The sequence below is a fragment of the Culex pipiens genome, chromosome 1 (assembly GCF_016801865.2).
Source record: "Culex pipiens pallens isolate TS chromosome 1, TS_CPP_V2, whole genome shotgun sequence".
Classification (NCBI taxonomy): Eukaryota; Metazoa; Arthropoda; class Insecta; order Diptera; family Culicidae; genus Culex; species Culex pipiens.
In genome coordinates, this window is record NC_068937.1 from 50,389,819 (window position 1) to 50,415,672 (window position 25,854).

Consider the following 25,854-nt stretch of genomic DNA (forward strand, 5'->3'; position numbering starts at 1 on the left):
CGCGCGCTCCGATCGTCCTGCAGAGGCCACTTCTTGGGCCGGCTAGTTTTGTTGTGCACTGATTTCGCGTTTTGGCATGGATGCAGCAGCAGCAACGGCAGATATTCACGATGGGAGGAAGCTGAATGTTAAAATATGAAGTTCTGGCCAATGGAAATGGCCAGTGTTGGTATTACCGAGCTCTCGCGAGAAAATTTTCTCTCTCTCGAGTTCTCGCCGCGAGTCTCGAGCTGCCGAGAGAAACTCACCAATTGCCCGTGCTCTCCTCCGCTCGCGAACGGGCTTTCTCGCGAGCCAGAATTGCCCGTTCGCGAGAAGTTGAACGTTTTAGAAACGAACAAAAAAACAACACAGCGATTGAAGTTACACCTCTATACCATCGCCTGGTTCGTATTCATAAGCCTGATAAACAAATTGCTAGCTTGGGGCAAACGGCTAGCACGAGGCGCTCGCGAGCGCTCGCGGCGAGAGCGAGAACGCGAACGAAAATGCGAGCGCGAGCGAGAAGAGAAATGTACTACAAGTTCTCTCCCTCGTTCGCGAGCGAGAAATGCTTTCCTTCTTCTCGCTCGAATTCCAACAATGGAAATGGCTACTCCGTCAGCTGGCGAGGAAGATCTGGAAAAGCCGCCGCCGCCGTCAGCAAGATATGGGAAAGCAACAACTATTTGGAGTACGGGAGAGGAGTCCAAACTTTGTAGGCCAAATATAATTTATAATTAATTTTTAAACAAAGGTACAAAAAAGTCGAAAAAGTCCAAATGAAAAAGTCTAGTCTAAAATGTTTATGGGACTTTCCGACTTCCTCGTGAATTTGAAAGTCAAAATATCAATACAATTTATGAACACTGTAAACATCGCTCCCCTAAACCAACCCGATTCTTGCTAAGTGGGGGCAGCTTTCTGGAAGAGGTATCGGGAAGGAAAATGCTGCTGCTGCTGGCACAAGAAACGTTTCGGCTGGATGCTACCGTTGTTGTTGCTGCTGCAGGAAGGAATCTCGGCGAAACTATGCAAGAAATTTTCCTTGCGAAAGGAATCTTTTGCTCCCCGAGTCCCCCGCATCACCACGTCATCGCTCGCTCCTTTCCAGAGGAAGGTTTGATGCCCTTCTGGGCTTTGTTTTGTAGTCTGTAGGTTTTGCTGACGATCTCAAACGATGCCGCCCAATACGGGAAACCCATGTAAGGAGCAGAGCCGGGATTCACTTAATTAAAGGTGTTTTGATAACGTTTGCCAGAAACTTCGGGTGTTTTTTTAATATGGAATCAATATTTATCTCTTCAAAACTTTTTTCTGATTTATATCTCGCTTCTTCATATCGACCATACAGAAGCACCAAAGTCAGATTTCAAAAAGCTTTTGCTTATTACTTTTCGAAACCACAATTACCTAGAAGGTTTGTTTTTTTCATTAAAACATTTTCCATTTTGAAATCTTGTGTTTTTTTTAACTTTGCAGGGTAATTTTAAAAGTGTATCAATATTCTACAAATTTTAGAGCAGACATTTTGCAAAAAAATCGATGTATATAATATATACATAATAGGTTTGCTTGCAACCGTCCCGAGTTATCGCGATTTCAAGAAAAAAAGTTTTGAAATAGTTGGTCGATGTCACCCGCCACAGACACGAACGACGAAACAAAATAAAACGTAAACAGCAATTTTTAAAAAGTTACAAGCAAACTAAGAGTAACGTTTATAATTTTTAGATTGTTTGCTGTACAACTTTGTAGAACATAATTACACTCTAAAAAAATAACTTAGCAAAACTGTTTTTTTTTTGGTTCTATATGAAAAAGTGATCTAAGGTTGTTAAGCGATAAAATTATCGTCGGTAATATTATCGTTATCGTCGGGATGATAACGTTAATCTATAGTTATCGTTATTTCGATAATTCTATCGGCGATAATCTTATCGCCGGTAATGGAAGATAACTCATTTTTAGAATCTATCTAAAATCGATTAGTTCAACATGGTATGGTTAAATTTTTAATGCTTTCACTAAGAATATATTTTTTGAAAATTCAGTAAGTTTCAAAGTATAAATATAGAGTCAAAATTATTCAGGAAATACCATATTTTTTCGAAAAAACTAAAATTTTCTTCATTTTCTTTATTAAAGTTATTTGTTGTAAATTACAAAAAAAATCACAAAATGCCGTATATTTTCCAAAATTCTCAAATTTTCAAAATATGCAATATGGGTATCAAACAAAGTGAAATTTCGTATGCTTTTTTCATTTAATAATAGCTTTTTGAAAATAAAAAAATATATATTTCGAAGGTTTTTTTAAAATAATTTTTCCTTCTCTTGGCAAATCCATTGTTAGAATATCCAATCACATCAAAATGAACTATAGTACAAATCATATTTGAAAGGTACTCCAAAACTCTGTTACGTTATAAGAATAACGAATTTGTGAATTGATTAGGCTGGTACAAATTTTATTTAAATTTTTTGTCTCTCCCCCCTTCGAAGTTGGCCCGAAAAATCAGAGCGCAAAAAAAAAAATTTTTCAATAAAGTTCAAAATTTCAATGGAAATTTATGATTTAAAATGCATTCCCTTACGTTTAGTATCATTTTTAGCATGTTTGGGTTGATTTAAAAATCACCTGAATTTTTGAAAATTTTCGATGTTCGCTATGGCGAAAAGTTTTTTTTTTCGTTAAAATCTTTGTTTTCGTCAAAACATAAATTTTTTTTGAAAACTAATGTTTGCAAAACAACTGAACTAGTGTAAAACACTTTTTGCATTCAAATGTTGAGACTTTTGCTTGTTATTTCAATTTTTATATTTTTTTAAATCAAACGAAACGAAATTTTGTTTGCTTTTTTCACTTTATTAGAGTTTTTTTTGGGAAAATACAAAAAAAATCATAGAATACAGAATAATTTCAAAATATGAAATATTGATACCTATTTCACTTTATTAGAGCTTTATTGTTTTGTAAAATGCTAAAATTTTCACAAAATACCGAATTTTTTCGAAAAGATTTTTTTTTTCAAACTTTTTATTTTCCATGAGGTCATTTTGGCGAATTTTAGATCAAAGCCCGCATAGAGGCGGGGTTGGGTTGTAGAGGGTTTAAAATATCCCAAACATGCTAAATATGATTATCAATGGAGAAAAATGCATTTTAGGTTGTTTTCAGTTGATTCATCTTCTATTTTAATTAAAATTGTGAAGTTTAAAAAAAATGTCTCTTGATTTTTCACATATTCCAACAATACCTCAACCAATTCAAAATAAATCATAAAATTGTCTCATCTCTAACTTCTGCATATGAATAAATTAATCCTCTGAGATCCAACCGCGTCTCTGGATAGGAAATTCAACAAAAAATAATATTTTTTAAACCAATTCTTAATTTTTTTATGATCGTTAGAAAGGAGAATTCTAAGAAATTCAAAATATCTTAAGTTTGGTGATTTTACTTGTTTCATGTCACTTAGACAATGTTTTCGAGAAATTGTTTATTGTTGGGTCAATTTGGCCGTGTTAAAAATAAATATCCCATACTTTTTATGCCCAAATAAATATGCAGTATTTTTTTAAGTTCCAAGTTATGCTTTGACACAATTTTTGCGACTTGAAGGCTTATGGTTTAGGTTTATATAAAAAAAATATAAAAAACAGCAAATAGACATAATATATTGACTTAAGGTAGTAGAATAGGCCTTAAACTACCAATAAAAAAACAAAAACATATCCAGATAAACTTTTATAAAAATACTAAATACTAATAGGGCAATTCTCCGCCAACTCACACAGCAGTTGAATAAAAGTTGCTCTAAATGTCTTCCTGAACAAGGAAAAATTAAAAATTAACAAAAAAATTGGCCACTAAAGGGTTAATGATGCATTTCTTTTAAGGCGTAATAAAAAGAAGCTCGTTCTTTGTAGTTGCATTATTGAAGCGCTATATTGAAGTTTGATAGTGAATTAACTTTCCCACGTTAAACCTACACGATTCATTCATTGTTATGAGCGTGTTCCTTCTGAAAGCCCACAACCTTCGATTTCAACTCAATCTCTCTCTTTCTCGCCCAGGCACATCAGCACTGAATTTGCTCGAAATAATTTCAAGAGATCGGAAATACTTGACATTCCTCTGCGTTCGGTGGAGTATTTTTCCTGGCAACCACCACCCCTCTTTTCCAACCCCCTCATCACCGCCGCCATCATCACGCATATCGATAAGCGTTATTTTTTTTTTGTGGCAGGGGGAGGTCTCCAATTGTTGAGAGCCCCTCCCCCTATTTATTTCTTTTCTGTTCGTTCACTCGCTCCATTTCCTTCCCCACTGGTGTGTGCTCAATTTTTCCTCGGAAAAACTGGAACCGTTTTCCACCTGCTGCCGGACGGACCCTCTTAACAATAGGAGAATTTGATTTGATTTCTTCATTTCAAATGGCTCGTTCATCGTTTGAATTTTTCCTCTTCTTGTTTTCAGTTGTATTTTTTTTTGTATTTTCGTTTGTTTGCTGATATTGCTTTCATCTGAACTGGAGCGAACATTTTTCCTGCGAAGTTCAATTTCGAGCAAGTTTTCTTTTTGCCTCTTCTTATTATCACCGAGTTTTTCAGCCAAGGGAAAATTGATCGAGCACGCAGGAATTTTCCCAAAGCGGGGGAGGGAGGGGAAATAAGATGAATATAAATTACGATACGTTCGAGTGACTAGCTAATAGGACGACGACCGACCGGCCGACCGAGTTCCAGTGAATTAAATGGGTCAATAAGTCAACCCCCGGGTAGAATTGAGAAAGTCATTGGCCAGGAGCTCGAGAGAATGCGTAAATAGATGTGCTATAAATTTGGCTAATTATGGAAAAGGTTAGAGGATTTTTGATGAGTGGCTAGGAAACTAAAAATAGCAATTAAGTATTTCTTTTTTGATGATATTTTAATATTCATTACACGAATTGGGCTTTTCCTCTGTTTCATCGACAATTGCTTATTTGTTCAATTAGTGTTCAAGTTGGTTGATAAGCCAAACACACTTGTAGATTATTTCCTTGTTTGAAGAGAACTACAATGTAAACTTTTGGATTGGACTACTTCAAATGATACTTTAAGTGAGTGAGTGAGTGAGTAGGCTTGCTTTTTGCTGAATACTGAGTTATTTGGTGCAGACACATAAAAAAAATACAATTTCCAAAGTGGTAGTGATGAAGTAATGAAAATGCATTTGGTAGTATAACAGGCAGTCAACCACTCAAATTTGACTGAATTTCAAATTGTATGTAAAAAATCAGAAAACGAAAAAAAAATAAAAAATTTTTTTTTTGTTATTCTTATCTTTTTTTCATTTTCAAAAAAGTTCTCCTATCCAAAAATAAAGTACCGATATCGAGAATTGAACCAAAGGTCTTTGTTATATCAAACCCGCCTTTTTGCCGTATCGGCAATCGAAGTTAGATGGTCATTTGCCAATATAAACTAAGATAAACTGGGCGCTTTAACTATCGTATGTGAAATGTTAAGGCTCTGAAAGGCATAATTCCCGGTCGGCCATTTGGCGGCCATGTTTGTTTTAGAAAAACATTCAAATCTTGATTAAGAATGTTGTTTGTAGAAGCATTTTACATATAGTGATTATTTTTTCATTTCAATTTACTTTTTTCTTTTACAATTTTTCAATTTGCAATTTTCTGGACCCTGAACTGGTTTTCTAGGTCGGTTTCATAAAGGGCCTAAGCTTTCATTTCAGACAAAGTGTTTTGGTTGATAACTAGATTTTCGGCTATTTTCAAAAGTTTGTGGTCGAAAAGTACCTTTATTTTTTGGATACCTGGCCAAATTTGAAGCTCAGATGAGCTTGCGGGCCAAATTTACAAAATAGGTTATTTAAAAAAAATACGTTATTTTAATTTGAAAGACTAGAAAATACATTTATCAGTTTATATTTATTGAAATTTATGTTTTTTTTTTTATTATTTGGTTAATTAAAAATAATAAAGACATGTTACTTAATCCACCATTAAGTGATTGATGCCTTCCTCACATTTTATATATTTTTTTGGTCAAATAAAAATGTCCAACCTACAAAATCTCTCTAAATATATTTTATATGCTAATCCGGCGATTCGGCTTCTAAAAAGTGTATAAATAACACTTAAGTGCTCATAACTTTTGATAGGTTTGTCAGATCTTCGATGTTTTAGGATCATTTGAAAGGTCTGTTAAAAAGCTTTCCAAAAATGTATAGCATTGATTTACAAAAACCACTCTTATTCCAATCTTCAGGACTTTTGTTAAAACCTTTTTTTTAGCATAACTTTTGAAGTATTTTTTCTAAACTTCATAATATTAACTAGGGTCTTACGGGACCCAAGACGGATCGAATCCAAAACGGTTCAAATCGGTTCAGCCAGTCCGGAGATAATCGAGTGCATATTTTTCGGTGCACAGACTCACATCCAGACACACGAAAAGACATTTGTTCAGAATTTGATTCTGACTCGATATGTATACGTTAAGGTGGGTCTACGAGGTCGAATTAATAAGTTCGTTATTCGAGTGATTTTATAGCCTTTCCTCAGTAAGGTGGGGAAGGCAAAACATAAAATAGCAGTTTTCTATCGGTATTATTGATTTTATTGTTTTTATTTTTTTCAGGCACTTGAATTTTTTTTTAGCTGAATGTACTTGTGTTTTCATTGAAATTTTCAAGTTTTTTTATAACTCGAAAATGGTGACATGTAATCTGAACAATTTATGTAACGGTGTAATTTTATCTTAAAATTAAGAGTGACTAAAAAAAGTTCATTGAGAGCCAGAATTTTCACACTTCAATGAAAAAAAAAAAGTTTTAAGTACCCGTAAAGTTGAATTGCAATCATTATTTAAAAAAAGTAAGATTCGACGAAAAAACATTTGAGTGAGAAAAAAAAAATCATCGAAAATTCACTTAAATTCAAACCAATTTTCATAAACTCGAATGCTCAAAATGCTCAAAATTCTAAACGCAGAGGAATGCATTGATTGATTAAATCTGATTGTACATAAATTTCCATTGAAATTGTAAGCTTTTTGGAAAAATATTTTTGCTCCTGAATTTTCGATCCAATTTTTAATAATGATATGGAGGGGAGGGTTGGTCGACACAAGCTTTTTAAAATATTTGCAGCAGCCTTAATTTCGTGGGAAAGTTTCTAAGTGCAAAGTAAGTTTGAGGGTCAGTTCATAAACAGGGCTACCAGGCCAAAATTTGAAAAATCTGGCAAAGTATCGATAAAAAATCTGGAAAAATCTGGCAGGCGAAAATCTAACAATTCTGAATGGTGCAAAAGAGAGAGAGAGGATATAGATCAATTCAAAAGTTTGTAGAATTCAAGTGGCTGAAGTGATTTTATGCTCTCAAAAATGTTGAATTTACATTTTCTTTAAGAAAAACACATTACATTTTTAAATATTTTCGTTCATTTTAATCAAAAAGTTGTTCAAAATGGGCATTGAGTGAAAAATCTGGCAAAATCTGTCAATATCTGGCACAGAGAAGGATGAATCTTTATTCTGGCTGACACTTGAAAAATCTGGCATTCCCAGATTTATCTGGCAACCTGGCAACCCTGCATAAAAGGGTCATTATGACTTTTTAATTAATATAGGATACTTATATTTTTACAATTATTACAGATTTCTCCCTAGGTCAAATTTGAACGTTTTATAAATATTTCCAAAAATGTTTGATGAAAGTTTTGACGATAGTTCCACTTACATTGAAACGTGTGAAATTGTTTTAATTATAAAGATTTTTTAACAAAATATTAATTAATCATAAGTTTTGTATTAACAAAAATAAAAAAATGCACAAAAACGTGCACAAAAAGTGCAATTTTTAAAAAAAGTATGAAATCACATTCAAGAGGTCAATGGGCCATTTTACAAGATCATTTTAAATGGTTCCGCGGGCCACAAAAAAAACACCTTGCGGGCCATACTTTGGTCACCCTTGCTTTAAGGTAATTTTTTTTTGTGGATGCTCCCCTAGGGCTTACCTATTTGTTATGTAAAATGTGTTTTTAGGATAAATTTCATAAGAAATTTCAATGCTCTAACATTTATATGACAAAAATTAAGACGAATTTAATTTTCAAAAGGGCCGAAAGCAAATATTTCTAGGAAAGGAGACTGACACAAGAAAACCGGTTGTCCTAATTGTTAAAAATTAAATATTTCTGTTCACTTATTCTGCGTTTTGGATTCTGACAAAATAATTTCGTTTATTTGAGCATCAACTTTTAAATTATTGAGCGTTTGAGGAATAATAATGAGTATTGTTTTTATAATCTAGATTTGAAATTTTAATGATTGATAATTTTTTAAGTAATTTAAAAGTTTTTAAAATCAATTCAGTTTTCATAGATAACGAAATAATTCTTAATTCATACGAATTACAATCAGAGAGTTCAATTTCCTCAAAGCCTTCTATCGGAAAGAGGTTTTGGGTGACTCACCACTAGGGTGACAATAAAAAATATCGACATCAGGGATACCCTCTGGCTCAATTCATTAGGCAATAATAAGTAACTGTGCCAATTTTAAGCCAAATCGGTTTAGGTTAAGGCGCTTTTTGTCATTGAAGTTTATATGGGAAAAATCGCGAAAATGTATTGGGAAAAACATCGTTTCAGTATTTTTCTGAAGGCCTTTAACTTTAAATCTTCGGAAGCAATCATATCGCTCGTTCTCCAAACATTTCCTCCAAAACAAGTCCACGTGGCATAAAGAACCTCATAGTAAGTCGTGATCATGACCAATGAATGCATCAACGTTTGCTTGCACCGCACTTTGAGTGCAAGCTCAGCAGCTTTGGCTCGCCACCGTAGTCGTCTGGATTTAGATCAGAGCTGATGATGACGGATGATGGCGTCGGCGAGAATGTTGTGCAACTTTGTCACTCGTTTTATTAGTTCTTGTGTTTATGTTTGGAGAGTAGTTTGGAGAAGTGGATCACGACCTGCTTATAGTTTTGTTTGTAGATGAGAATTCTTTTACGCGGTGTTGAAAATTCAAAATCACAAACTTAAAAAGGTGAAATTAAATTCTTATTAAACTATTTTGTAAATAATCACTCAAATCATTGTCAATCACATCGATTGCTTAACCATTATTACCGATAGCTTTTCCCCTCGCAGAACCCAAAGGCAACATTTCTACCAGGAAGAGCTAAACTTTCTCACGCGTCGTCGTCGTCGTCGTCGCCGTTCGAACTGGAACCCGTTCCGGCCCATTGATTCCCCGGCGGCGGCGGCGTCAGACAAGGCCCAGAAGTGGCCGAGCAAACGGCGACGACGACGACTTCGAACGTGTGCACCCAGATGCACTCTTTTGGTGGGTTTGTTTCCCATCGGTTGGAGTTGATAACTGCAAATGTGTCTTATTTACTTCTTATCAAAACTATTTAATTAGCATAAATATAATTTGGTGATGTTTTTTTAAAACTTTTAAATAGATAATTACGAATAAAATCACAAAGGACACCTTTGACACCAATTTCCTCCAACAGTTGTGAAGAGAAGATACCTACCATAGAGGCAGTTACGTCTTTTTTTTCGCCTTTATTTTCTCAAATTTGTTTTATTTCGTTTCTGCTGTTCCTTGCTTGTTGTACCACAGTTGTTGTTGTTGTTGTTGTTGCATAATCATGTTGAACGTGCCCGGCGTTTGTTCCACGCCGCGAGCCACACCGGAAATGCAGTTTAACTAAAAAGAATGCTGTTCTTGGAATCGAAACGTTTTGCACAAGGGTGAAACGCACCAACACCATTTATGCGGAAGATATCATGATGATTGTAGATGGCATAAAATTGTGTAATTAGCCATCAGCTTGTATATTTTAAAACTCATTTAATTCTTAGTTCCAATGAATACACGAAAACAAATTAAAATAATTTTCACGCAATAAAAAGGAAAAACAAAAACATCGCAAGCAAAAAGTCTAGTGATCAGTTCGGATTTTATATAATGCCACAGTATATTGGCACAAGTGTGTGTCATCTGGCAACTATCCACGCGCAACTTCTAATCAACGTCGATTATGAGTCATGGCACAAAACGGCGAAGAGGGATTGCACGCGCATTTCGCTCTCCCTATGCCATGAGGCCCGGTTAGCTCAGTCGGTAGAGCGTTGGACTTTTAATCCAACGGTCAAGGGTTCAAGTCCCTTATCGGGCGGGTAGCTTTTTTGTTTAATATTTTTATTCAGTTGTCGTAAGGAGTGGATTTCTTCACACGTTTGAAATTGAGTTCAAGGGGTCGTCCATGGAGTACGTCATGCTCTTTGGGAAAAGGCTGTTCTTGCTAGCTTGACAAACGTGACGATGGGGAGAGGAAGAGGAAGACACGATATTTGTTATGACGTCACGAAACTTTTTTTTTCTTTTAATTTTTGTTGACTTTTTGTCAACGATTTTTTACATTCTATTCATTTCACCCCTCTTGCGGCATTTCGTCGACATCATGCAAAGTGCACAAAATGCAAAATTAAGTGGAAAATGGATTTTCCGAAAAAAATTGAAGTTTTCGAGAGTTGCATAAGTTGCATAAGAGTTGCAGCAAATGAGAAGGAGCAGCTTTTGGTATGGTTGAAAATATGGTTCACGATTAGGGTGATTTTTAAAATGTAACCTTTCAGGAAAATTTATGTGATTTTTTTTGTCTTGTAAAAAGTTGTTGGTCTTGCCAATCCATGCAACTGTATGTCTGATACACCACATTGAAAGTATACAGGTTAAATGTAACAAATATATAAAATGTTTGTATCCACTTATAAACAGGAATTCTAGACTTTGTCTCAAGAATAAACTGTTAATTTATAAACAAATTTTCAGACCTGCCATGCTTTATGCTGTGCCGATCTGTCAGACCTGCCATGCTTTATGCTGTGCCGATCTGGACAAGCTGTTGCTTAACCAGGAAGAAAAAACTTCAGAGGATTCAGAACAAAATTCTGAAAATGATTCTGAAACTTCCTCCCTGGTTCAGCACCAGTGAACTTCATCAATTAGCTGAAGCTGACACTTTGGATGTTATATCCAATAAGATAATTGATGCATTTCGACAAAAAACATTGCAGTCTTCAGCTGCATTGATCCGCTCATTATATAGTTTATAAGTTAGTTTGAAGGTATCCCTTTTCCCTTTTGTACATGTAGGACTTCCTACATTTGAAATCACTGAATAGCGAAAGCTACAATATTTCATGAATAAATGAAAGTTGCTAGTATATAAAATTGAGGTGAAAAGTCATCGTTTGTGATTGGACACTCAATAATATTTTAACTGAATGAATGTACATGGAAATGAAAACTGAATAAATATAAATTTAAAAAAAAACATGTCTGATACACCAAAACTTATCTCGCAATCTTCGCCTTCCAAACCGACCAAATTTTGAGAAAGCATCTGAGCAAACCTTCAAAAATCAGTTTTTTGAACGTAGCAATTCAATTGGACTAAATAATACATCAGAGTTTTACGGAATTTCGCGGATTTTTTAAAGCTTTATGAAAAACAGGCGAAATTGCGAATTCTTCAACATTTTTGTGTAGCTGACAATTACAAAATTGGAACTTTATTTATTGTTTATTAAAGTTCAAACAAAATTTCTGAAAATAGCTAGCTAGATATGAGATATGGCTATAATTTTGTTGTAGCTATCATCTTCCAAAATAAACTTAGTAAATCTACTTAAGTGTTTGGTGCCTTTCTCACTACTTGACAAAGAAGGATCCCACAAAAGATCCGGAAACAATTCTCATCATCATCATCATCAAATTCATCATACTCAAATTCTTTAAAACCTAGTGTGCAGCAAACTCGGTTTTTGATATGGAATTAACTTAGTCGGAAACTTTTGATAAAAACTGGCTTGCACACTTCCTATTGAGCTGATTATCACACGGAATCACTCAGTTGAAAATACTTTTTATGAGCTGTAATCAGGGTTTCCTGGATCTGGAAAAATCTGACAAGTTTCTTGCTTAATATTAATAAGCAAAATTGTGTTCAAAAATTGCGTATTTTTTACAAAATTAACAATATACATAAATGTAACGTTGTCTGGAAGAAATTTAAATTATTTTAAATTGCCACTCTAAAAATCTGGCAACCTGGCAACACTGGCTGTAATTGAACGTCAAAGTGCTGATATGCCAACATTAGAGGCATGATTGAATAAGATCCCCTATCTTTAGAATAAGTTTTTGTGTTTTTTATTTGGATAAAACATTGTGTGTAGTTTTTCTATGACTAAACAAGACATTTTGCATCATTTGTTCGTCCATAAAGTTTCTTTTCAATTTAGGCATACAAAAAGGCTTTTAAAAATATTGAAAAATCTGTAACTAGAGAACGGATTTTCTGATCGATTTGGTGCCTTCAACAGGTTGTAGATTGTGCTTAGAAATTTTCAGAAAAAATGTAACACTCTTAAAAAAAAACCCAGTGCAGTCCAGACTCGATCATCCGAAGGCCTTGGCAAAATTTCACTTCGGATAATCGAAACTTCGGATATTGTGCTTTAGTATGTCCCCTAAACAACTCTAAAGTGATTTAGAATTTTTAAATCCAATATGGCGGCCAAAATGGCGGTGATGAAATATTGAAAAAATGCATTTTTTAATTTAATAGGCAATCAACCATTCAAATTTGACTAAAATAGGGTCGCAAAACTCGAATTTGATGTTAAAAGTTAGTAAATAAAAAAACCAAAAAAAAAATTTTTTGTTAGTTATTCGAAGGTTTGTATGGCACTTCGGATAATCGAAACTTCGGATGATTGAGCCTTCGGATAATCGAGTCTGGACTGTATTCAAATTGGACTTTTCAAATAAACAAATGCGAAAAAACACATATTTTAATTCTTATTTTTGATATGTTTTAGATATCAAAATGGCATATTTTAAGCTAGGGCACAATTTGGTCAAAATTCATTTGGCGGCGCTGCCAATTTAAAAAAAAAACATGAATAGAAAACAGGAAAAATAAGGTTGTTCTGCATCACCAAAATACATTCAATTTTTTTGAGACGATAACTTAGCACATACGCATCTGATTTTCAATGTCAAAAAAAGGAAGTACATGCGTATTGTGAAACTTTCTGATCTTTCAAATCGAAATATTTCCTGAATTGTCTAATCAAACCTGACATTTTATATGGTCGAAAATACGTGATTCTTCCATGTCTTTTCAAATCGACGCTGTCGTGCTATCTTATCGTTTGTCGCCTTTTGACGTTTCGAGAAAAACGCGTTTTAATGTTTGACCTTGTATAATTAAAAACGAGAGCACGAAATGTAAACAATAACAAACACGTTTTGTTTGGTTGACAATTCTGTGCATTTACCCGAAGTTTGGTTGATTTTGGTTGCTTGAATCTCGAATTATAATTACAAATGTTTACGATAGTCGGGCTTGTACGTGTGTCAAACGCGTTCTGACCTGAAATTCTTTGACCAGTTGTCGCACTTACATCAATTTTCAGGGTGTCTCAAGTTAGTACGACAAGATTGAAACTTCTTTTATATGAAGAGTGACAACAATGCAGGGAGTTTTTACGGTTTTGAAATCGAATTTTGGGGATCTGTGAAGGTCAAACGGTGAGGCATTTTAAGCTGCCTAAAATGGCGTTCTGAACTCAATTTGGCCCAAAATTCACGTGAGACAAGTTAGCACGACAGCGAGGAATTTATTTGAAAATATTTTCCGATTTTTATTATTACATTAATAAACTTATTATTTCTTAAAGTATTTACTTTTCACTTTAAACATACTAACTTCTTAGTAAAAATTTTCACTATGTTCAACAAATAACAAATTAAATACACAAAAGAAGACTAGTCAAGCCCTCCCAACGTGCTCAAATCACACCACCTCCCCTCCATCCAATTTCACACCATGGGAGGGGCCTACCGGCATCGCCGGTCACACACGCGTTTGTATACTGTCGGTTTGCGTCCAAAGTGCGACTTGTTGAGTTCGCTCGCGCCAAATTCGCAGAGAGTTGTTTTTGATCCGCTGCGTGCTTGCTGAGCGTTCTTCTCGGTGGGAGTGCGTGTGGCGAGAGCGGGGAGAGAGGGGGGGAAACGCAACTCGGAGTCAGAGAGTCGTGTTGAAATGCGTTAATTGGTAATGAATAAGTGGAAGGAAAATTTTAATTATTTATTTGTGTAAAACGGGAAATTAAAACGCGCACTAACAAATGGGTTTTTTTCAAAGAGGGTGGAAGGGAGAGAGGAATGAATTGAGGATGGTGGGGAGATGTCTCTCTGCGTGAAGGGTAACAACATCCAACAGGTGCATTGATTGGTGGTGCACCAGTGCGTGGTTTGGAGGGAGGTTGAGTGAATGTGACGGTGTTGTGGAAGGGGGAGCGAGGGTTTTTTTTTACAGATTCTGGGAATTGTATGTGCAAAATATGCGTATGCAATGATCATGTAAGATTGTTTCTGAATGCATCACTTAGTGGGAATCAAAAAATAACATTCCAAATTATAGAAAACAAAATTAAAAATATTTAAAGCTTTAAAAATAGTTTGATCCATAAATTGTGTGAATTGTGACTGTAATTAAACTGTTAGATTTTTGATAGCTTTTTTTAAATTTGTTTCCAGTTTATCTCAACAAAAACGATAAATATACATGGAAGGATCTTCAAACGTTTAGAGTAATTTATTATTTGTATTTATTTTCATAAAATCTATCCAGTAAAACTACTAAACACAATTCAATTATTGCAAAAACACGTCTCCCGCCTCCCCCCCCCCTTCCGCCAAATTTGTCATCAATCCTTGCAACAAAACGAAGATAAATGACGACAAGAAACGCTTCGTTTGTCTTGCAAAACAACCGAATACAAAATCACGAAAATCATCTTCCGGAAAATCGATGAGGCCAAAACTCTTATTGCTTGCTTGCTTGTAGTTTTCCTCCATGGTTGAACCTGAACCAGAGAGCGAGAGGCACAAACGTTCGAGAGCAACCAGTGTGGAAGCTCCAACCAGAAGCAGCTCCGGACAACCGACGAAAACTGGATAATAAAGCTTTTCAAATTTATAATCTGCCACTTATCCTTTTGCCTTTCGGTCATAACTCTTCGCATTTTCCTCCTCGGCCCCCCAAACCCCATCCCCGTCGATTTTACCCTTTTGTTGAAGCGTTAGGGAAAATCCAAATAAGACGAAGAAGGCCAGGACTTTCTTTCGACTTTCCGCCAGCAGGGGTTTGGGGCATCTTGGGCTTGGAAAATTTTCTGACCCCTCTCTCTGCCATCAATGAGCTGTCGAGCAGCAAACTGTCATGACCAAGGAAAAGAGCAATTTCTTCTGCTGCCCTTTCGTCCCCGGTTGAGAATACGGTTTCTAATATTTGCAAACGGGTTGACGGCGAGGTAGTACAATGTATTAGGGCTACAGTGGAAGTCTGGTAGTTTGGCACCTTTACTTGGTGGTTCCCATTCTTTTTTGAAGGTTGTTTGAAAAGGGATATCCAATCTTAACCCTTTGTTTTTTTTTTTATAAATTATTGCAAATGAGCAACTCTCTACGAAATCGGCCGATTTCGACCATTTTTATTTTTTGTATTTTTTGATTTGACTCAAACTTTGTGGGGGCCTTCCCTATGACCAAATAAGCTATTTTGCGTCCTTGGTTCACCCATACAAGTCTCCATATAATTTTGGCAGCTGTCCATACAAAAATGGTATGTAACTGTAACTGTAACTTTTGAGTGAATTTTCTGATCAATTTGGTGTCTTCGGCAAAGTTGTAGGTATTGTTGAGGACTATTGAGAAAAAAATAGGTACACGGAAAAAAAATTGAGGATTTTTTTATCAACTTTTTTTTCACTAAAACTCAATTTCCCAAAATACGTATTCTTTGATTTTCAAGATTTTTTGATATTTTTTAGGGGACAAAAATCCGCAACTTTTGAGCCATAGAGAAACATGGTCAAAAAATCTGCCGCCAAGTTATGAATTTTTGAAAAAATAGTGATTTTTGGAAAAAATCGAAGTTTCATGCAAAAACAAGTTTGACATTATTTTTTAATGCAAAATTGAATTTGCAATCGAAAAGTACTTTACAGATTTTTTGATAAAGGGCTCCGTTTTCAAGATATAGCCACCAAAAGTTTGATTTTAGCGAAATATTTGCAGTAGCCTGTCCCATTTTGAGGTCATGTCGAGGAATTTCAGGTGCTCACTTCTTAAATGATAGATTATGATGTTAGGAACAATGTTTTCTTAGACAAGAAAAAATAATAAAATACTTTCTCGCACCCCCTAGTCGATTTACTGAAAAAGGTCACTTTTTTGAACAAATTTTCTAAAATCGCTTGGAATCAATACAAAAACTGTTTCGATCAGGTGTGTATTATCTTCAAACGATAGGTTTTTGTCCTTAGAATAAGATGCACTATCAATATTGGACGAAAATTTAAGTTTTTGGACTCTCCCAGGCGGATTTGTGTCGAAAAAATCGCATTTTTTCGAAACTTTTTTCAGAAATGTTCATTTAATTTAGGGTAGCCTATTTTTCCCAGTGAAACCAATACGTGCAGCTTGTAGGAAATTTCATGGCGAACATTTTTCCCTCTGAGAAAATGCAATTTCGACACTCCAGAGCCGAGATATTTGAGTTTTAGTGAGGAAAAAAGTGCCAATTTTCAAAATTTCTCAGAATTCAGAAGCAAGGCCTACTAATTACACGATGTAGCAGGCATATGTCTCAAAGGTCAGGGTATGCTTTTTATAGTAATTTTAGCCGCTGAATCCGAATCTGAAATCAAATTTCGTGCAAACAGTGATGTTTTGGAGCTACACCCTTTTGGAATGTTATTTGCGTGTTTAAGAGGCAGTTTTTGTAAATATTGCTCGGTTTGTTCTAGAGGTCGTATCAAGGTGCTCCGATTTGGATGAAACTTTCAGCGTTTGTTTGTCTATACATGAGATGAACTCATGCCAAATATGAGCCCTCTAAGACAAAGGGAAGTGGGGTAAAACGGGCATTGAAGTTTGAATTTTCCGAGGATTTCGAATATGACAAAAGTGAGACTAAAAAGTGCCGCTATGGATGCCTACAGGACAATAACTAACGTTGTAAAATGTTTGTTATAGAAAAATCGAAAAACTATGAGAAAAACTGCGATTGGCCAAAAAAGTTATTACCGTAGGCTTATAGTCCATGAAATTCCCTAACTTGAACTAAAAGAGTATGGGTGTTGGAGGCTGTTGCAAAAAATATATTGCGGTTTAAAAAAAAAACAATTTTTAACAGTAATTTGCAAAAGCTATGAGAAAAAGTTAAACCAATCTTGGATGTCTATGGCTCATTTTGTAGTGCTTCAAAAGATCATGCAAATGCATCTAAGATAGTTGGAATTGATGAAGTTTTACTTAAATGCGAGCAATTTTAAGATCTTCAATGCCCGTTTTACCCCACTTCCCTTTGTCTTAGAGGGCTCATATTTGGCATGAGTTCATCTCATGTATAGACAAACAAACGCTGCAAGTTTCATCCAAATCGGAGCACCTCGATACGACCTCTAGAACAAACCGAGCAATATTTACAAAAACTGCCTCTTAAACACGCAAATAACATTCCAAAAGGGTGTAGCTCCAAAACATCACTGTTTGCACGAAATTTGATTTCAGATTCGGATTCAGCGGCCAAAATTACTATTAAAAAGCATACCCCGACCTTTGAGACATATGCCTGCTACACAGAAAAAAAAATCATGGTAATATTACATCTGGGAAGGGGTACATCTTTTATGTTATAAAAAAGGTGTAATTTTACCTCTGGAAATGTGTAATTTTACCACTTTTCTGGTGTAATGTCACTTTTTCAGTCTAAATTGAGGTAAAATTACATCATAAAAGAGCTAATATTCAACCTTCCAAAATTACAGCTTCCAAATTTACATTATTTTTTACTGTGTACATCGTGTAATTAGTAGGCCTTGCTTCTGAATTCTGAGAAATTTTGAAAATTGGCACTTTTTTCCTCACTAAAACTCAAATATCTCGGCTCTGGAGTGTCGAAATTGCATTTTCTCAGAGGGAAAAATGTTCGCCATGAAATTTCTTACAAGCTGCATGTATTGGTTTCACTGGGAAAAATAGGCTACCCTAAATTAAATGAACATTTCTGAAAAAAGTTTCGAAAAAATGCGATTTTTTCGACACAAATCCGCCTGGGAGAGTCCAAAAACTTAAATTTTCATCCAATATTGATAGTGCATCTTAATCTATGGACAAAAACCTATCGTTTGAAGATAATACAAACCTGATCGAAACAGTTTTTGTATTGATTCCAAGCGATTTTAGAAAATTTGTTCAAAAAAGTGACTTTTTTTAGTAAATCGACTAGGGGGTGCGAGAAAGTATTTTATTATTTTTTCTTGTCTAAGAAAACATTGTTCCTAACATCATAATCTATCATTTAAGAAGTGAGCACCTGAAATTCCTCGACATGACCTCAAAATGGGACAGGCTAATTTGCAGTTTTTAAATTTTTAAAAATAGTGACCATGAGTGACCATTTCTAAAAATTTTTTTTGAAAAGTTCAGAAAATTTGCTATAAAATTGTCTAAGAGACATTGAAGATTGGACCTCGGGTTGCTGAGATAGAGCCGCTTTAAGAAAAAGAAACACGAAAATTTAAGTTTTCTTAATATCACCAAATAAACATACCATTTTCTAATGACGATATCTCAGCAACTAATGGTCCGATTTTCAATGTTAATATATGAAACATTCGTAAAATTTTTCGATCTTTTCGAAAAAAATATTATGAAAATTTTTAAATATCAAGACTAGCATTTTAAATGGGCATAATATTCAATGTTTGGCCCTCTCAAAATGTTAGTCTTGATTTAAAAATTTTCAAAATATTTTTTTCGAAAAGATCGGAAAATTTCACGATTGTTTCATGTATTGACATTGAAAATCGGACCATTAGTTGCTGAGATATCGTCATTAGAAAATGGTGGGCTGTTTGGATGAGACTTAGAAAACTTCAATTTTCGTGTTTCTTTTTCTTTAAGCCGCTGTATCTCAGCAACCAGAGGTCCAATCTTCAATGTCTCTTAGACAATTCTATAGCAAATTTTCTGAACTTTTCAAAAAAAATATTTTTAGAAATGGTCACTCATGGTCACTATTTTTAAAAATTGAAAAAATGCAAATATTTCGCTAAAATCAAACTTTCGGTGGCTATATCTAGAAAACGGAGCCCTTTATCAAAAAACATGTAAAGTACTTTTCGATTGCAAATTCAATTTTGCATTAAAAAATAATGTCAAACTTGTTTTTGCATGAAACTTCGATTTTTTCCAAAAATCACTATTTTTTCAAAAATTCATAACTCGGCGGCAGATTTTTTGACCATGTTTCTCTATGGCTCAAAAGTTGCGGATTTTTGTCCCCTAAAACATATCAAAAAATCTCGAAAATCAAAAAATACGTATTTTGGGAAATTGAGTTTTAGTGCAAAAAAAGTTGATAAAAAATCCTCAAATTTTTTTTTCCGTGTGCCTATTTTTTTCTCAATAGTCCTCAACAATACCTACAACTTTGCCGAAGACACCAAATTGATCAGAAAATTCGCTCAAAAGTTACAGTTGTTTGAATATTTACATACCATTTTTGTATGGACAGCTGCCAAAATTATATGGAGACTTGTATGGGTGAATCAAGGACGCAAAATAGCTTATTTGGTCATAGGGAAGGCCCCCACAAAGTTTGAGCCAAATCAAAAAATACAAATAAAATCCATTTCCGGTTTTGGTAGAGAATTGCTCAAATACGAATAAATCAATTGGTTGAAGAAACATTGTACATTTAATTAACAAAGAAAGAAGTAAACCAAAACCATTTATTTGTTCGCAAAAAAAAAAATATTTTGAATCTTCAAACAATATTGAAAAAGCACTACAATTTTTAAGAATTTTTTTTTCGTTTGATGATTATTCCTAATTCGTGGGACGTTTTGCTAATATTTTGTTAAAAAATCTTTTTTTTCGTCAACTCAGGCACTTTTTTCGATCTTTGGTCCCAAAACTCGTTATCTGCACAGAAAAAAAAGTTGAATTTTGGAATGTTGAAAATTTGGTAGGTTGAATAATACCTCTTTTTTGAGTAATATTACATAAAAAATGTGTAAAAATGTGAACCTGATGAATATTCACCAGAAACTGATGAAATTCATCATTATCTGATGTAATATTACACATTATTTTTGACACAAAATCTGTCACCATTTCTTTCTGTGCACCCATTCCGATTCTCCATACCATGCAATTTTGGCAGATGTCTATATATAGATGTATACTAGGGTGCCCAGAAAAAACGACCCCCTGCTCCACAAGCGGAAAACGGTTTTTTGGGTTATTTTAAGCATCTGTGTAAATTTTGAGCGAAATTGGATGAGATTAACCCATTGATACCCGAGCCTAAAGTTGGTGAAAAAAATGTTTTTCATGCAAAAATGACTTTTTTAAATCGCTAATAACTTTTCAGGATCGAGTTTTAGAGCTTTGGAATGTTCTACAAAGTTGTAGAGCATTAAATTTTCAATAAGAATCTCACTTTTGGTGATATTTGGATGGAAGTAGCTCACCGTGCAGACCAAACCGTAAGAAACTTGGGTTTTCCATACATTTTTTCGATTTTTCCCATACAAACTTCACCTCCGAGTATCAATGGGTAAATGTTGACCGATTTTGCTCATATTTGGCCCAGAGTCCTAAAATAGCTCAAGGAACAATATTCAGCTTGTGGAGCGAGGTTTTGAGAAAAAGTCCCATATTCTGGGCACCCTAATGTATACACAGCTAAAAAAGTAGTAATCCAGCTGCGTGTAAAAGGCCTGGGTGTAAAATAAAGATTGCATTATTTTATGCAATTTTATGTGATTCTACACCCTGAAATATAGGGGGATGGCGTCGCTATTTCTAGACCACATTTTCCACTTTTTCTCATCGAAACCGACTACTTTATCGACTTCATTTTGCTGGGCGAGATAGGACGCCATCTATTTTTAGACGATGACTCAGCACTTTTACACTCTTGCGCTTAAAAAAACCAGGTGGCAGCACGATGTAACGCCACGTCCCTATGTAGCCCATCAGTATGGGAAACCTACTTGACCGAAATGTCAAGCTCATATATGCGTTTATCCTTACAGTTTTTCATCGGTCTGATGGCCGAGTGGGCTAAGGCGTCAGTCCTTACTATTGGTGCTGGGTTTGAATCCCGTCGGTTGCAACTTTTTTTTTGTGTTTGCAAAAATTGTAAATGCAGTGTGTAATATTAAGTGTTTATTTTGACGAAGGTGATGTGCATGCTTTTGCATGCGATTTTACCATCGGATTACCATTTGTACAAAAAATGTAAGTAAATATTCGAAAATCTGTATCATTTGAAGGAGTTTTCTGATTGATTTGGTGTCTTCGGCAAAGTAGGTATTGATTGAGTACTTTCTAAAAAAAACTGAAAAACGATAAAAAATATGAAGATTTTTCAATTATTTTTTCTAACAAAAATTTCGATTCACAAAATCTGTATTTTTCATTATTTGAAATATTTCAGTGTTCATATTTGGGGACAGTGTTTGTTTTGGAAAAAAAATTAATTCTTACCACAAAATGTTTCAGTGCTATTTTAGTTGTAAAATATAATTTTCATAAATTTTGATAAAATGCCCCGTTTTCGAGATATGGGCGCTTAAAGTTTGATTTTAACAAAAAAACCTTGCTTAATCCACTTTAAGGTGGTTGGTGCTTTCCTGACATTAATATACTCTTGATAGGGTTGTCAGATTTTTATCCTATTGCACTCATTGAAAAGGTCTTTTGATTACACATCTAACGATGGATCGCATGATTGATAAGGACATAATTTTCATCAAAATATCTGGGATTTGGCTTTAAAAAAGTGCATAATTAATACTTGAGTGCTCATAACTTTTGATAGGGTTGTCAGATCTTCAATCTTTTGGACGCGTTGGAAAGGTCTTTTGATTACCCATCCAACGCATGACAGATCCTGACAAATTTTTCATCAAAATATCTGAGATCCGTCCTCTGAATTTATAACATGACGGGTTTTCTTACAAAAAAACACCCTTTATACAATCTTCCGGACATAGTTTTTCGATTTTCCTAAAACTGTGCCCATAAGTGATTATCTCTGAAATTATTTTTTTCGAAGAGTTCAGAAAATTTCATAAAATTTCGCACAAACAGAGTGGACCACTGGTTGTTGAGATACAGCGGATAAAATAAAAACAAACAGGAAAATTGAAGTTTTCAAAGTATCACCTGAACAGTCCAACCAACAGCTTGCTAGAAGAGAAAAAAATGCTGGGTATTTTTTCTAAAACAGCCCAATCGTAAAATACCCTTATTTTCAACCAAGCCAAAAGTTGTCCCTTCCCTTTTGCAATCACTCTTCTGATTTTTTTTTTGAAAATCCGATATCCACCTATTTTTGTTAGCTGGAGCACTGTGCAATCGAATTTACAAGTTTTTTCTACGAATCTTTAAATTTTCAGCAATAATTGTTTATGCAATTATCCAAAATACCGCAATCATTTTTTTTTTCAAAAATAACCACATTCCCATTGAAAAAATCCTCAACACCCTCCCTAAACCATATCCAGCCAGTCGGTCAGCTTCGGCAGAAGCTGGGGGGAGGTTAGATTGGAAAACTTTGAAACTTTTTCTTTTGGTGGCTCGCCGTCGTCGTCGGATGATGTCTGGCTGGTTGGCCAGAGATCAGAACCATTTCAACACTCTTTCCCCCTTGCTGCTTCCTTTTGGGAACCAACTCTTCCGGTTAGTCCTAGGTTCAGAAGAGCAAAGTGCCCAAAGTTGACTATATAATTTTAAACTGCTCGCTCGCTCGCTACTTGCCTGAGCTGATGGTCTCTGGTCTCTGGTCGGAGAGTTTTCCCAGAGTTTGGCTTTCTGGCTCGACCTCCGTGCCGTTCTGTTGCCTCTGGTGGTCCCTTCATCCTTTTGGAAGTCTGAATTAGACACAAAAGTGTCCGATTTGAATTGTTTAGACTCAAGCTTTTCTTTTTGATTATGGAAGCTTGAAATCTTTTAAAAGAAAAATGGGATATAAGCCAATCATGCGATCACGAAAAAGAAAAATCTTGTGTTTTGTTGGGAAAACTTTGTCGCTTTCCACTGGAACTTTGGCAAAGGGATTGCGGAAAGCGAAGAGAAGGAGAAGAGGGTCTAAACGCTCGTGTCTTGTGAAATTTAATAAAGAACAGTTTAGCAGCAGTTCAGCTCAGTTTGCTACTAAAAGTGGTTCTCCTTTCCTTTCCCCTCCCAAGTTGGGATTCCCACCCTATAGCTGGGATGCTGCGGACAAGGTCGGTCAAGATTTGCTCCTTGAAGAATGGATTCGGTTGGTGGTTGGGGAAGCTTCCGGAATCGATTGTTGTTGGCAAATTGAGGCAATTGGATATTTCCAAGAATCCTGAACGATTTATTTACATGAAATTGATTGTTTAGATCAATTGAGACTTTTTAAATTCATTTGGGATTTGAAAATTGACACCTCAACTTCTTGAAACTACCTTAATTTTAATTTCTCTTAAAGATGGCGGTTTCTTCAACATAAAAAGAAGAAACAAACAAGAAAAAATGTTTCCCCCAACCCCTTATCCAGCGGTCAAACTCAATCAGCACCGAGGTTGGCCAGCCGGCTAAATTCCAAAACAAAAACCAAACCAAAAGGCCACGCCAAACGAAACGACGGCTCGAGGTATTTCCCGAGGAATTCAGAGGTACTGTATTCGTATACAGTTTGTGCGTTCTTTTTTTATATTTTTATCTTGATGTATTTTTATATAAGAACCCGGTGGTGGGATCCCCTTCTCTTAACCTTTGAGGGCATCGAAAGATGGAACGGAAATTAAATGAGTTTTGAAAAAGGTATGATTTCATTACATGGAACTTAGGAACAGTGAACTAGACCATTCACCTAAACTCAAAATCGTTCAACTCCAAACTTAACTTACTTGGGGTTACCGTGGAGAATTTCCCTTATCCCTTTGAAAAAGTGAAGCATCAAGACTTCCCGTCTTTCAAATCCTTTTCCTCAACCTCGATGCGTATGTTTTTTGCTTATCCAATTGCAAGTTTTAAAATTAAGTTTGATCTAATTTAAAAATTATTGCCCACAATAAATCACTCGTGTGAGAACTTGAAACCCCTTTCCAGCAACCTCTTCCATGCAAAAACAGGGAGCCACGCCGGCGTTTAATTTATGAATACGATTGCCTATTATTTTATGATTATTTAATATTATGACCTCCTCCACACTTCCTCCCCCAACCCTCACTCCCTCAATTAATTCTTTCTTTCTTCCCTAAGTAATTCCCTTATTAAATCCACTTTGCTTCCCTCTCATCCACCTCCTCCTCGCTAGCTGAGTTATAATCGTCATCACCATCGTCGTCGTCGTCGTGTGCGCACACAAGAAACGTCCCCAGTCTCGGGTTATTCTCTGCCGTCGTCGTTATCGTCATCGTCTTCGTCAATGAGGCATTATTTAATTAATTTCCTTGTCTCATTTTTCTTCGTGCTCTCACTTCTTTGCTTGTGTGTGCGTTTTTTTTTTTGGCTGCTGCTTTTTTGCTTGTCTCAGCGTTCTTCCTAGAGCGCCTTCCTAGATAGCCCTTTACCCTTGCAAGGCAGGGAAGGGAAAATTTTAGGTTTTTGCAATGAGTTTTGCCATTTTAATTTAAATACAAACAAAATCAACCAAAAAATCTTTTATTTTCATTTTTGAAAACGATAATCTCACTGCAGCGGTCAAAGTTTTCCATTTCTCTTTTTAACCAAATTCGCTCAAATCTTTGCATAGCAGTTGCAGCTTAGTTGGTAAAGGCGCACTATTTTCTTTAAGAAAATGCTGTCGTCGGTTCGGATCTTTTTCTGTTTTTTCTTCTTAAAATGTTTTTTCGCCTAAAATCGGGTTCCTACGTCCTGCCCATGGTTACTCCAGAGCACTAAAACTTTGAACTCAAATATCTCGGAACTGACACAACTTTTCATAGTGCTTTAAGTTGCAGGTTTTCATGTCGAATGTATACTAACATCTACCCAAATTTTATCAAATTTGGTTAAGCCTTAAGCACAAGCAAAGTTACAGTAAGAAATTTAAACAAAAATGGGCCAATTTTGGGGAAATAAATAAGACCTGTTTTCGAAAGCCTGTAAAAAATACCAAACTCAAAGTTTTATGAAACATAAAATGTTTTGCTTTTATTTGAACCTTGGGCAAGAACCCCTGGGAATAACATAACATTATCATGTGAGCAACTAAATATTCAGGAGCACTTTTTTTTCTAAATTACAGAAAAAAATATTTTTATCAAAACCAAACTTTATAAAAATTTGACTATTTTAAAAACAAGACAAAACATGTCATGACCGATGGTTTTATTATTTTCCTTATTTTTCATGAAAATGGGTGTTAGTGAGTTTTGAATGAGTCAATCAAAGCAATCCGAAAATGCGGAGATTTTAGAATGTGTAATTCATATTTCAGAATTATGATCTAACAGCAAAGAATAAGTAGTTTTAAACACATTCCGAAGCTTTTTCAGACAATTGAACCAATAGATTTGAAGAAAACGTTTTTTTGTGATTTAAAAAAAAGTTCCTCATCTTCCTTATGGTGCTCTGGTGCACCACTTCAAATTCAATTCGATGTGTGTGGGTCAAAGTAAAGTGTTTCTTGCATTATTGTACAAAACTGTAACCATTTACAATTTTTACGATGAGCAAACAGCTGTGGGCTCTAGAGGGTTA

The 25,854-nt window shown here is 35.1% G+C and overlaps 1 protein-coding gene and 1 non-coding gene across 4 annotated transcripts in view; both read left to right on the forward strand.

Moving 5' to 3' along the window:
- LOC120412427 (protein scalloped) overlaps window positions 1-25,854 on the forward strand; it is a 284,128-nt gene that overhangs the window by 49,017 nt on the left and 209,257 nt on the right. The window lies entirely within an intron of this gene.
- Trnak-uuu (transfer RNA lysine (anticodon UUU)) lies at window positions 10,120-10,192 on the forward strand. Its single transcript has one exon. It is a non-coding gene; the product is annotated as a tRNA-Lys (tRNA).